The 15,181-nt window shown below is 42.8% G+C and overlaps 1 non-coding gene and 1 pseudogene across 1 annotated transcript; one reads left to right on the top strand and one right to left on the bottom strand.

The window, feature by feature from the left end:
• Positions 1-295: 295 nt before the first annotated feature.
• Positions 296-794, top strand: LOC148548725 (2-hydroxyisoflavanone synthase pseudogene; annotated as a pseudogene).
• Positions 795-13,479: 12,685 nt separating this feature from the next.
• Positions 13,480-13,587, bottom strand: LOC148548724 (small nucleolar RNA R71). The gene has a single exon (XR_015897099.1). It is a non-coding gene; the product is annotated as a small nucleolar RNA R71 (small nucleolar RNA).
• Between the last annotated feature and the right edge of the window lie 1,594 nt (positions 13,588-15,181).

Raw genomic sequence — 15,181 nt, 5'->3', positions numbered from 1 at the left:
ATCACCTTTGCAGGGATAACACACCTTCGCCCTACTCCAACGGCGAAATCCCAAAGGAATAATGTTTCTTTAACTTGCATCACCTTTGCAGGGATAACACACCTTCGCCCTACTCCAACAATGAAATCCCAAAGGAATAATGTTTCCTTAACTTGCATCACCTTTGCAGTGATAACACACCTTCGCCCTACTCCAACGGCGAAATCCCAAAGGAATAATGTTTCCTTAACTTGCATCACCTTTGCAGTGATAACACACTTTCGCCCTACTCCAATGGCGAAATCCCAAAGGAACAATGTTTCTTCAACTTGCAATCACCTTCTTAGTGATAACACTCTTTATCCACCTTCGCCCTACTCCAACGGTGAAATTCCAAGTCCTCTGAGCCCAAAGTCTCGCCTCCCTTTAGTGGGACACCTCCACCTCTTGGACCCTCTCATTCACCACTCCCTCATCCGTCTCTCCAAGCGCCATGGACCCATCTTCTCCCTCTATTTCGACTCCATGCTCACCGTGGTTGCTTCTTCTTTTGAACTCTTCAAGCTCTTCCTCCAAACCCATGAGGTCACTTCCTTCAACATCAGGTTCCAAACCTCTGCCATCCGCCGCCTTACCTATGACAACTCTGTCGCCATGATCCCCCTTCGGACCTTACTGAAAATTCATAAGGAAGCTCATCATGAATGACCTCCTTAAACGCTACCACCGTGGCCAAGCTCAAACCTCTCAGGAGCCAAGAGATCAAGAAAGTTCTCAAGGTTCTTACACAGATGCGGGGGACAGCCAAATCATGACGGCATGACGGAGAACCTCGAGGAGCAATCCTCCACCCAACACCCCAACTCCTGAACTCCAAGATAACACTCCTCCCACCCACGGAAGGATAATAAGCGCGGCACATCGCCAACCAACCCCAACCCAGCAACAACCAAGAGAGGACAACCGTCCCCCCACTGAAGCCCGGCCACCCGACGACCTAGGAGAGAAGGTGGTCCAGATAATCCAAGAGCTGTGTCTCAGGGTGCAAGACCTCAAAGGCCGAGTTACACCCAAAGAAAAGCACAACGCCAAAAACGGAAGTCACGCAACCTCCAGATCAAGATCTCGCCATGAAACCAGGCACGGCGGATCGCCAGAACGGCGACATGCCAAGAGATACAACCGTAGCATCTCTCGTGACCACGGACACGACATGATGCCCGAACGAAGACACGGCAAAAGGTATGATAGCAGCGTCTCACGCAACCCGGCTCATCAATATGACACAGACGACGACCGACGACATCGAGAGGCCAAACGCAGAAGAAGTGACCACTTGATAATGGGAGCCACTCCCTTCACTGAAAGAATCCTGAAAGAAAAACTCCCTAAAGGCTTCGACAAACCTACGGATATGAAGTACGACGGAACCAAGGACCCCCAGGAGCACCTAACGGCCTTCAAGGCCAGGATGAACCTGGAAGGGGCCGCTGACGCGGTTCGAGGTAAGGCCTTCCCGGTAACCCTAGCCGGGCTAGCGATTAAATGGTTCAACACCCTCCCCGACGGATCCATAATTGGCTTCCACGATATATCACGGAAGTTCATGGCCCAATTCACCACCAGAATCACCAAAGCTAAACACCCCATAAGCTTATTGGGAGTTACCTAGAGACAAGACGAGTCCACGAGAAAATACCTCGATCGCTTCAACGATGAATGTTTAACGGTCGACGGACTCACGGACTTAGTCGCAAGCCTTTGCCTAACTAACGGGCTCATAAATGAAGACTTCCGAAAACACCTCACTACCAGACCGGTGTGGACCATGCACGAGATCTAGAGCGTCGCAAAGGAGTACATAAATGGCGAGGAAGTAAGCCAAGTCGTAGCCGCCAATAAACGGCAGCATGGCAGCACACGACACGGCGGCACGGCACCTCGACATAACCCCCCACCAAGAGAAAACCATAAAGAATATCCCAAACCAGCAAACGTAAACCAACCCCCCAGAATCAGAAAATTCTCTAACTACACACCTCTGACGGCCCCGATCACCGAGATATACCACCAAATAGCCGATCGAGGTATTCTTCCGAGGGCCCGACAACTCAAGGAAAGAACGGGCGGCAACAAGACCCTGTACTGCGACTACCACCGAGGATGTGGACACAGGACACAAGATTGTTTCGACCTAAAAGACGCCCTCGAGCAAGCCATACGAGACGGCAAACTCTCCGAGTTTGCCAAAATCATCAGGGAACCAAGACGCGCGGAAAAAGACAGATCACCATAAAAAGAAGGACGTAACCCGAGGACACAGAGACAAGCCTCTAGGGAAAGCCCTGAAACAGATCCGACCATTATCGTGAACGTCATCACAGGGAAAGACACCCCAGGAAAATCAAAATCAGCACTGAAGAAGGATCTCAAGATCCTGGCAGTTAGAGACCAAACCCCAACCGCCACCACCAATAGAGCGATAACATCTCCCCCGAGGATTGCCAGCATGGCACCTCGGCAGAAGACGCCCCCTTCGTCATCTCGGCAAAGATTGGAACTGGGCTAGTAAGAAGAATACTGGTGGACACGGGAACAGATTCCAACATCCTCTTCAGAGGAGCTTTCGACAAGCTCGGACTCTGCAACGACAACCTCCAGACACACCTCAACAGAGTAACCAAACTCGGAGACAACTTCCTCAAAGCTAGACGGCTCCATCATTCTTCCACTTACCATAGGGACGGGAAGCCAGAGGAAGACAATCCTGTCCGAGTTCGTGGTCCTCAAGAACTCCACCGCTTATAACGTCATCCTTGGAAGAAAAACAATCAACGACCTCTCCGCCGTCATCTTTACCAAATACCTTCTAATGAAGTTCACGGCAGAAGATGGCTCCATCGGAACCATCCACGGAGATCGGGAAACCACAGTAGAATACGATAACACTAGCCTAGCCCTACGCAAGAGATCCCGAGACGCGGCAGGCATCTTCCTTTTCGACCTCGATGCACACCAAAGTCCACGCAGAACCATGGGAGGAAACGACAAAGAAGCAAAGTAGGGCCTTGCAGACAAGGTCAGGAGTATAGCACACCTACGGGAGCTAGCCCTAAAATAGAGAATAAGCCTAAGGTACAATGGCAGCACGGTACGACGAGACTTCGGACCAGGAGACCTCGTTTTACAACAAAACAACATCGGTCTACCCACTCCCGAAAAAGGGAAGCTCACGCCTAACTAGAAGGGTCCCTATCAAATCAAGACGGTAATCAGAAAAGGAGCCTACATGCTCGAAAGACTAGATGGGACCAAGCTCCCAAGATCCTGAAATTTCACCAACTTACGGTGCTACTATATGTAGAAACATCCTTCCTTCCAAAGCAACAAGATCGAGGCACTCTTTCCTACCCACATCGGAAGGTTTTAACGAGGCCCAAACCACAAATAAAATTTATTATTTCAAAAGCATTGCCCTGTTCGACGACACGAACTAAAAACGGCTACCCAGGGATCGATCACCCCTAGGCCAACAAAACGGATATCCAAATAACAAAACGGGTATCCAAATAACAAAAAATGGCGACCTGGGAATCGATCACCCTGAGGCCAACAGAATGGATATCCAAATAACAGAACGGATATCCAAATAAGTAAACGGCTACCCAGGGATCGATCACCCCTAGGCCAACAAAACGGATATCCAAATAACAAAATGGCGGCCCGGGGATGATCACCCCGAGGCCAACAGAACGGATATCCAAATAACAAAATGGATATCCAAATAAGTAAACGGCTACCGGGGAACCGATCACCCCTAGGCCAATAAAACGGATATCCAAAAAACAAAACGGGTATCCAAATAACAAAAAATGGTGGCCCGGGGATCGATCACCCCGAGGCCAACAGAATAGATATCCAAATAACAGAACGGATATCCAAATAAGTAAATGGCTACCCAGGGATCGATCACCCCTAGGCTAACAAAACGGATATCCAAATAACAAAACAGGTATCCAAATAACAAAAAATGGCGACCTGGGAATCGATCACCCTGAGGCCAACAGAACGGATATCCAAATAACAGAACGAATATCCAAATAAGTAAACGGCTACTCGGGAATCGATCACCCCTAGGCCAACAAAACGGATATCCAAATAACAAAACGGGTATCCAAATAAAAAATGGCAGCCCGGGGATCGATCACCCTGAGGCCAACATAATGGATATCCAAATAACAAAACGGATATCCAAATAACAAAAATAGTGACTCATGAATTGATCACCCGCAAAGCCAACAAAACGGAAATCCAAATAAGCTAAATAAACAAAGTCTTGAAATCGGCCGACTAAGAGGTCTAAAATAAGTTCACAATAATGGCCCAAAAAAAAGGCCACACAAAACAAGCATGAGGACAGGTCTTCCAACTTGCAGAAAGCCAGACTGACTTACATCATCCTACCAATTGGTGCAGAATGACGTCACGCCTTTTTTAGGCCCCTCACAGTCTCCCAAACTACAGAGGATCAGACTCTCCAACAACTTAGCACTGAGACCAAGAAAGCATACTCTCATGCTCCGGGGCCAACTATTATGGTCCTCAAACCCGACATGTGATGAAACGCCCAAACAACGCGCTCCTCGCCTGACCATGAAACGGCCAGGAACTCCCCAAATCGTCGACCTCGACCGGAAAAACCAAACAACGATCTCCTTGCCAAACCACAATGGAAAGGAAAAGGTTCCTCCAGCGATGAGACTGAGCACCCTCACTCTCTCGCTCCGGGGGCAACTGTTACGGATCCGGCCCACTTCGCCCTTCCAGAAGGCTCGAAACCGACCCACTAGAGCTCCTAACCAACTTTCGAATTCAAACATCTCCCTTATCTTAGTCAAGTAAGATAAGATAAGATAATTCAAACGTCTCCCTTATCTTAGCCAAATAAGATAAGATAAGATATTCATCATCACCTATAAATAGAGGACCCAGGTCCCTCCAGGTATTCATTCATTCCTCACACCTTATACCTCTTAGATCCATTCTGACTTGAGCGTCGGAGTTTCTTTGCAGGTACCTCCCCCCATTGCTCCACTCAAGTGATCCGGCATCTACCTCAACCCGCAAGTTCTCGATCCATCTCTCAACCCGTACCAGAGACATCTTGTACAATAGTCTTGTTCTATAATTGAAAACTTGCTTCCTAAGCCCTTAAATTGTGTATTTTAATTTCCCTTTATACCATTTGATGCCGTGATCTGTGCGTTAAGTATTTTCAAGCTTTATAGGGCAGGAATGGCTTAAAGGATGGAGAGGAAGCTTGCAAAAATGGAAGGAGCACAAGAAATAAAGGAGATAACCAGCGAGGAGCGACGCGAACGCATGCCTCACACGTGCGCGTGAATTGGAGTTTGCACGGCGACGCGTGCGTGTGCTTGACGCGTACGCGTGATACGCGAAGATGACCAGTGACGCGTACGCGTGACTGACGCGTACGCGTGACATGCGCTACTTGCAGAAATCGCAGAAAACGCTGGAAGCGATTTTGGGCTAAGTTTGGACCCAGTTTTTGGCCCAAAAACACATAATAGAGCCAGGGGACAAGTAGAGACTCGAGAGATATTCTCATTCGCATAGTTTTAGTTTTAGTTTTGAATCTTAGAAAGAATACTACTCTCCCTCTAGGTTTTCTTCACATTCATAGTTCTAGTTTTTATGCTTTTCATGCTTTTGCTTTGGATATTGAGAAGAGTCACTACTTCTGTTGAAGTTGCTATTATTCTAGTTTGCTTTCTTATTTCTTTACTCTTTTATTTGCCCATTAACCCTGTTCAGATAAGGATGTTTATGATTTTAGGATTTATTAATGCAAAGAATTACTTTTACCTTTAATTAATTTTCAGTTATTATTTTATTTAGATTATCATGTCTTCTTCTTATATGTATGTGAACGTTGTATTCATGTCAATGGAGTAGACTCCCAACTTGACTTGGGGGTTGATTAAGAGGAGACCCTTGAGTTGGAATATTCAATTGTCAATCTTAATTGGAAGTTGTTGGCTAATTCTCTATTTACTAACGCTAATCCTTCCATAGGAGAAGATTAGGACTTGCGGATAAGAGTTAGCTCAATCACTTGACTTTCCTTTATTTAGTAAGGGTTAACTAAGTGAAAACAACAACCTCTTGCTATTACACTTGGAAAAATCCAACAAGGATAGATCTTCCAATTAATCTTCCCCTGGTCGAGGCCTTTTATTCTGATTCTATAAATTCTCTTGTTAATTTTCATTGCTTTAATTTACAATCATTTATTTTTCTGTTCTCCAACTCTCAAAATTTCTCGAAAAACTCTTGACTAATAAGATAGCACCCTTTTGTCAACTCGTTGGGAGACGACCTGGCATTCCTACTCCCAGTAATTTTATTCTAAAACTGTGACAACCCTTCTAAATTGATAAGCGGAATTTTAGTCGGTTAGGAACTGTACTCGCACCGTTATTTCTATAATAAATTCTTAATCGGCTAATTTCCGCTCATTCAATTTTTGGCGCCATTGCCGGGGAGTTGCAATTGCGTGCTAAATTTTTAGTTGGTGTAAATACTTTTAATTTTACATATTCGCATATTTTTATTTTATTTTTTTACCATGAGCTGTGTGTTTCTTTCATTGAATGACACGTTCACTACCTGACTCGAGCTTAGCCGCGTTTGATCCTGGAATTGAAAGAACTATTTCACTAATTAGGCGAGCTCGGCGTCGGTTAGCCTCTGAGGGTGGTGAAGTGGTTCTTACCAATTTACCAATCTCATCTGAGGGTGAATTTGAAGCGCCATCCGAGGAAGAAACAAGCTCCTTTTCTACTGATACTGTTTATTTACGTTCAGGAAATATGACGGAGCCTAGAAGAATTATTCTCCAGGAAACAGGAGCTTCGGACTTTACGCTGCAACCGTATCAAGCACGTCACCCAAATCTGGCTGCAGATTTTCAACTGAAAACTGCGCTAATCAACTTACTGCCCAAGTTTCATGGCTTACCTGCTCAATAGGCCAAAAAGTACCTCAGAGATTTTCAGACAGCCTGCTCAACTACTAGGCGTCATGGTGTAGATGAAACTACTATTTGGCTGTATGCCTTCCCGTTTTCTCTTTAGGAAAAGGCAAGAGAGTGGTTCTACACCCAACCTAAAGCAGTCGTCACCAACTGGGATTTGCCTCAGGATAAGACTACATTAGATGCTGTAAGTAATGGTTCTTTGAAGAAGTACCAGACGGTGACAGAACCTTGGCAACTGATCACCGATCTAACTGAGTCTACCTGAAATGTCAGGCACAGGAACAACTATCCTAAGGCTATTGCAGAGGTTTCCTCTAGTAGTAAGACTGCTGCTCTCACACAGACTCTGGGAGAGATGACTAACATACTGAAGCAGCTATAGCTAAATCAACAACAACCTCAGCCTCCCCCACAACAACAGAGTCAACAGTTGGTTCCTCAGAGAGTGTGCGGAATATGTGCCTGTTATACTCATTACACTGCTGAGTGCTCGCAGCTCCAACAAGAAGACAACACCTTGGTAGCTACTCATAACTTCTATGACCGCCCGAATTAAGGATACTATCAACAAGGCGGAAATTATAACCAAGGTGGAAGCTACAGTCAAGGCTGGCAAGATAACTCTAACCAAGGCTGGAGAGATAATTTCAACCAAGGATGGAGGGACAACTACAACCGAGGAGGCAGAGACAACAATGGGAACCAGAGGTGGAATAATAACAACAACAACAGACGGCAAAACCCTCCCTACCAACAGCAAAACCAAAACCAGCCGTACAGAGCACCTCACCAAAGGCAGTCCCAAGTGCCTCAGAACAACCAACAGCAGGCCCCTCAAATTACTTATCCCCCTTTTTCTACCAATGATGAGATGCTTCACTCTATTGCACAAGGACAGAAAGACCTTCAGAATACACTTACCTCTAGCATCAATGGTCTTACCTCCACTTTACAAGCTCTCATCTCTCGGCTGGAACCACCTTCTACCCCCAACAATTAACCTTCAAGCTCTAGTGCACTGCCTTCTCAACCTTTACCCAATCCCAAAGGTGAAATCAATGCCATTACTTTGAGGTCCGAAACCACACTGAAAGAGAGGAGTCAGGAGGAGCCAAGCTCAAAGAAAGATATCCAAGCTGAAAACATTGTTGAGGTGGAGGATGTTGAAGAAGAGGATGAAGTACAAGACATAGTTGAAGAAGAAGCAGCTCAACCAGGGAATGGAGCACCAAAGGAAAATGAAGTCACAAGAGATGCCATTCCCATTTCATTTTCACACCTTGCTAGGAAGTCCAGGAAGTAGATGGAGATAGACCCCAAGATGGTGGAGATCTTCAAAAAGGTTGAGGTAACGATTCCCCTTTTTGATGCCATTCACCAGGTACCTAAGTATGCTAAGTTTCTAAAAGATTTATGCATGAATAAAGATATGATACATGATTTAGAAACTATTCCTCTAGGTAGCTCTATATCTGCTTTAATGGGTGATATACCAGAAAAATGTAGTGATCTAGGTCCATGCATGTTTACTATTACTATAGAAGGTGTAAAATTTTCTAACTGCATGTGTGATTTAGGCGCGTGTGTTAGTATAATGCCATTATCTATATATGATGCTTTGAGGCTCCCTCCCTTGAAAAGGTCGGCAGCACGTTTTGTTTTGGCAAATAAAAGCATCATCTCTATGGTTGGAATTGCTGAGGACATGCTAGTGAGCATTAAGGGGCTCACATTTCCAATTGATTTCTACATCTTGGGGATGCCCCCTAATGACTCAGGAAGACCATCATCCATCCTCCTTGGAAGACCATTTCTGAAAACTTCAAAGTTCAAGTTGGATGCATTCTCAGAAACTTACTCCTTTGAGATAGATGGTAGAGCAGTGAGCTTCAACTTGGATGAAGCTATGAAGCATCCTCTGGGAAGATCATTCCATCTTCCAGTGCGACATCATAGATGAAACTGTAGCTGTAGTTCACCAAGAAGAAGTAGAAGAGATGCATATGGAGCAAGGTGTAAGTGTGGGGATGCCCCCTGAACAAGATGAAGGCACATTGCCAACATCACTAGCTCCAGAAGATCAAGTGCCTAGCCATGAGCAGAAATTGGAATTGAAGCCCCTTCCACCCCACCTCAAATATGCTTACCTTGAGGATCATCAGAAGCTCCCAGTTATCATTGCAAGGGAACTCACTTCCCAACGGGTGGAGCAGCTGCTTAGTGTGCTGACAAGACACAAGAAGGCAATTGGGTGGAGTTTGGCAGATATAGTAGGTATCAACCCTCAAGTTTGTGATCACAGAATATTTTTAGAAGATGGGGTAAGGCCTGTCCGTCAACCTCAGAGGCGGCTAAACCCCACCATCTTAGAAGTTGTCAAGAAGGAAGTGACCAGACTGCTTGAAGCTGATATCATCTACCCCATCTCAGACAGTGAATGGGTCAGTCCAGTACAAGTGGTGCTCAAGAAGTCTGGAGTCACAACAGTAAAGAATGAGCATGGAGAGCTCCTGACAACTAGAGTGCAGAACTCCTGGAGGGTGTGCATTGATTACAGGCGCCTCAACCAGACTACTCGCAAGGATCACTATCCCCTACCATCTACCGATCAGATGCTTGATCGCATGTCAGGTAAATCACACTACTCGCAAGGATCACTATCCCCTACCATTTATACGCTTTTTGGCATTGTTTTTAGTATGTTTTAGTTAGTTTTTATTTTGTTTTTATTAGTTTTTATTTAAAAATAACTTTTCTGGACTTTACTATGAGTTTGTGTGTTTTTCTGTGATTTCAGGTATTTTCTGGCTAAAATTGAGGGACCTGCGCAAAAATCTGATTCAGAGGTTGAAAAAGGACTGCAGATGCTGTTGGATTCTAACCTCCCAGCACTCGAAGTAGATTTTCTGTAGCTACAGAAGCCCAATTAGCATGCTCTCAATTGCGTTGGAAAGTAGACATCCTAGGCTTTCCAGCAATATATAATAGTCCATACGTTGCCCAAGATTTGATGGCCCAAACCGGCGTTCCAAGTCAGCTTAAGAATTCTGGCATCAAAACGCCAGAACTGGCATAAAAGCTGGGGTTAAACGCCCAAACTGGGACAAAAGCTGGCGTTTAACTCCAAGAAAAGTCTCTACACATGGAAGCTTCAATGCTCAGCCCAAGCACACACCAAGTGGGCCCGAAAAAAGATTTCTGCACTAATTACTTATTTCTGTAAACCCTAAGCTACTAGTTCTCTATAAATAGGACCCTTTACTATTGTATTTTCATCTTTGATAAGTCTTATGCTATCTTAGACGCTTTTGGAGGCTGGCTTCACGGCCATGCTTAGAGCTTGATCTTATGTATTTTCAACGGTGGAGTTTCTACACACCATAGATTAAGGTGTGGAGCTCTGCTGTTCTTCATGAATTAATACAAGTACTATTGTTTTTCTATTCAACTCAAGTCTATTTCTTCTCCAAGATATTCATTCGCACCTAAGAACATGATGAATATGATGATTATGTGACACTCATCACCATTCTCACCTATGAACGCGTGCCTGACAACCACTTCTGTTCTACATGCAAACAAGCTTGAATGTGTATCTCTTGGGTTTCTAATCTAAGATTAGAACCTTCGTGGTATAGGCTAGAATTATTGGCGGCCATTCCTAAGATCTGGAACGTCTAAACCTTGTCTGTGGTATTCTGAGTAGGATCTGGGAAGGGATGACTATGATGAGCTTCAAACTCACGATTGTTGGGCGTGTGACAGACGCAAAAGGATCAATGGATCCTATTCCAACATGATCTAGAACCGACAGATGTTTAGCCGTGCGGTGACAGCGTGCGTAGAACATTTTCACTGAGAGGACGGGAAGTAGCCATTGACAATGGTGATGCCCAACATAAAGCTCGCCATGGAAAGGAGTATGAATGATTGGAAGAAGGCAATAGGAAAGCAGAGGTTTAAGAGGAACAAAGCATCTTCATACGCTTATCTGAAATTCCTACCAATGAATTACATAAGTATCTCTATATTTATCTTATTTTATATTTTATTCATCTTTTAATTATCAATCCTCCATAACCATTTGAACCCGCCTGACTGAGATTTGCAAGATGACCATAGCTTGCTTCAAGCCGACAATCTCCATGGGATCGACCCTTACTCACGTAAGGTTTATTACTTGGACGACCCAGTGCACTTGATGGTTAGTTGTGTAGAATTGTGACAAAGTGTGATTCACGTTTGAGAGCTCCAAGTCCTTTGGCGCCATTGTTGATGATCACAATTTCGTGCACCAAGTTTTTGGCACCGTTGCCGGGGATTGTTCGAGTTTGGACAACTGACGGTTCATCTTGTTGCTTAGATTAGGTACTTTTCTTTTTATTTTTCAGAAATTTTAAGAATGAATTATAGAGTTTCAAGGTGATGTTCTTATCATCACAAAAGCTGATTGATTTTCATCAATTTAGCTGTTGAATGTATTGTCCTGCTGAAGCTTGGCTAGCCATGTCTAATCTTTTTAGACTGAAGCTTTAGACTAACATTGCATGATTCCTGGAATTCTTATTAAAAGTTTTGAATCTCTTTATTCTCTTTTCCATATAATTTTCGAAAAATCACAAAAAAAAAAATTTATAAAATCATAAAAATCAAAAATATTTTATGTATCTTAGTGTCAATTTTTAAGTTTGGTGTCAATTGCATGTCTTTATTCTTCTTGCAATTTTCGAATATATGCATTATGTTCTTCATTGATCTTCAAGCTGTTCTTGATGATTTCATTGCTCTGATCTTTAATTTCTCTTATTTTGTGTCTTTTGTTGTTTCTTACATGCATTTTCAAATTGTTATAGTCTTTAGTATATAAACTTCTAAGTTTGGTGTCTTGTATGCATTGTTTATTTGATCTTAGTTGCATTCTTTTTATTATTGTTTCTCATCATTTAAAAATTCAAAAAATATTCAAAACTATGTCTTTTCAAGTCAATAATACAGAGAATTGAAGATTCAGAACACTCAACAGAAGAATTAAACAGAAAAGGCTGGGCGTTCAAAACGCCCAGTGAAGAAGGAAGACTGGCATTTAAACGCCAGCCAGGGTACCTGGCTGGGCGTTTAACGCCCAAAAAGGTAGCATTTTGGGCGTTAAATGCCATAATGGATACCATTCTGGGCGTTTAACGCCAGGAGGACACTAGAGGGAAGATTTTGTTTTTAATTCAAATCTTTTTCAAATTTTCATAATTTTTCAAAATCAAATCTTTTTCAAATCATATCTTTTCAATCATATCTTTTCAAAATCAATTTCTTTTCAATTTTTTTTATTTATCATTATTTTTGAAAATCCTTGCTACAATTAGTGATTTAATTCAAAATTTTCAAGTTGTTACTTGCCTATTAAGAAAGGATCAAATTTTAAATTTTAGAATCATATATTTTAATTTCTTGTTAGTCAAGTAATCAACTTTAATTTTAAAACTTTCTTTTTATAATTGATTTTCAATCATATCTTCTCAATCATATCTTTTCAATCACCTCTTTTTCAAAATTAATTTTCAATCATATTTTTTAATTTCTAATTTCAAAATCTTTTTCAAAAATCACTTTATTTCTTTCCCAATCTTAGTTTTCGAAAATCATCAATCAAATTTTCAAAATTTCTTGTAATTATTTCAAAATCTTTTACTTTAATTTCGAAAATTCTTCCCCTCTTCTCACATCCTTCTATTTAAGGACTAACACTCCTCCACTATCAACAATTCGAACTCTATCCTTCTTGATAAGTTCAAATTCTCTTCTATCTATCTTCTCCTTCTATTCTTCTTTTCCTCTGACACCTCAAGGAATCTCTATACTGTGACATAGAGTATTCCATACTTTCTTGTTCTCTTCTCTTTCTTATGAGCAGGAGCAAAGACAAAGGCATCCTTGTTAAAGCTGATCCTGAACCTGAAAGGACCTTAAAGAGAAAGCTAAGAGAAGCTAAAGCATAACTCTCTCTAGAGGGCCTAACAGAGCTCTTCAAGGAGGAAGAAGCCATGGCAGCCAAAAACAACAATGCCAACAATGCAAGGAAGGTGCTTGGTGACTTTACTGCACCTACTCCCGACTTCTATGGGAGAAGCATCTCAATTCCTGCCATTGGAGCAAACAACTTTGAGCTTAAGCCTCAATTAGTTTCTCTAATGCAACAGAATTGCAAGTTTCATGGACTTCCATTGGAAGATCCTCATCAGTTCTTAGCTGAATTCTTGCAACTCTGTGTCACTGTCAAGACCAATGGGGTTGATCCTGAGGTCTACAGACTTATGCTCTTCCCTTTTGCTATAAGAGACAGAGCTAGGACATGGTTGGACTCACAACCTAAAGAAAGCCTGAACTCTTGGGAAAAGCTAGTTAATGCCTTCTTGGCAAAGTTCTTTCCACCTAACAAATTGAGCAAGCTTAGAGTGGAAGTCTAAACCTTCAGACAGAAGGAAGGTGAATCCCTCTATGAAGCTTGGGAAAGATACAAGCAATTGATCAGAAGGTGTCCTTCTGACATGCTTTCAGAATGGTGCATCATAGGTATATTCTATGATGGTCTGTCTGAACTATCCAAGATGTCATTGGATAGCTCTACTGGAGGATCTCTTCACCTGAAGAAGACACCTGCAGAAGCTTAGGAACTCATTGAGATGGTTGCAAATAACCAATTCATGTACACTTCTGAAAGGAATCCTGTGAATAATGGGACAAATCAGAAGAAATGAGTTCTTGAGATTGATACTGTGAATGCCATATTGGCTCAGAATAAAATATTGACTCAACAAATTAATATGATCTCTCAGAGTCTGTCTGGAATGCAAGCTGCACCAGGCAGTACTAAGGAAGCTTCCTCTGAAGAAGAAGCTTATGACCTTGAGAACCCTGCAATGGAAGAGTTGAATTACATGGGAGAATTCTATGGAAACACCTATAATCCTTCATGGAGAAATCATCCAAATCTCTCATGGAAGGATCAATAGAGACCTCAACAAGGTTTCAACAACAATGATGGTGGAAGAAACAGGTTTAGCAATAGCAAGCCTTTTCCATCATCTTCTCAGCAACAGACAGAGAATTTTAAGCAGAGCCACTCTGACTTAGCAACTATAGTCTTTGATCTAATTAAAACCACTCAAAGTTTCATGACTGAAACAAGGTCCTCCATTAGAACTTTGGAGGCACAAGTTGGTCAGCTGAGTAAGAAAACTACTGAACTCCCTCCTAGTATTCTCCCAAGCAATACAAAAGAGAATCCAAAGAGAGAGTGCAAGGCCATAAACACGTCTCACATGGCCGAACCTAGAGAGGAGGAAGAGGCAGTGATTTCCACTGAGGAAGACGTCAATGGACGTCCACTAGCCTCCAAGGAGTTCCCTAATGAGGAACCGTGGGAATCTGAGGCTCACACTGAGACCATAAAGATTCCATTGAATTTACTTTTGCCATTCATGAGCTCTGATGAGTATTCTTCCTCTGAAGAGGATGAAGATGTTACTAAAGAGCAAGTTGCTAAGTATATTGGAGCAATCATAAAGCTAAATGCCAAGTTATTTGGTAATGAGACTTAGGAGGATGAACCCCCCTTGCTTATCAAAGAACTGGATGACTTGACTAGGCAGAGATTACTTCTGAAGAGACAAGATCCTGGAAAGTTCTCAATACCTTGTGCCATAGGCACCATGACCTTTGAGAAAGCTCTGTGTGACCTAGGGTCAAGCATAAACCTCATGCCTCTCTCTGTAATGGAGAAGCTAGGGATCACTGAGGTACAAGCTGCAAGAATCTCACTAGAAATGGCAGACAAATCAAGGAAACATGCTTACAGACTTGTAGAGGATGTCTTGGTAAAGGTTGAAGACCATTACATCCCTGCTGATTTCATAATCCTAGAGACTGGAAAGTGTATGGATGAATCCATCATCCTTGGCAGACCCTTCCTAGCCACAGCAAAAGCTGTGATTGATGTTGACAGAGGAGAATTAGTCCTTCAAGTGAATAAGGACTACCTTGTGTTTAAAGCTCAAGGATATCCCTCTGTAGCCATGGAGAAGAAACATGAAAAGCTTCTCTCAATACAGAGTCAAACAGAGCCCCCACAGTCAAACTCTAAGTTTG

This window comes from Arachis ipaensis, chromosome B8 (genome assembly GCF_059453495.1).
Source record: "Arachis ipaensis isolate K30076 ecotype BB chromosome B8, ASM5945349v1, whole genome shotgun sequence".
NCBI classification, from domain to species: domain Eukaryota; kingdom Viridiplantae; phylum Streptophyta; class Magnoliopsida; order Fabales; family Fabaceae; genus Arachis; species Arachis ipaensis.
This window is presented reverse-complemented; position numbering and strand designations above follow the sequence as displayed.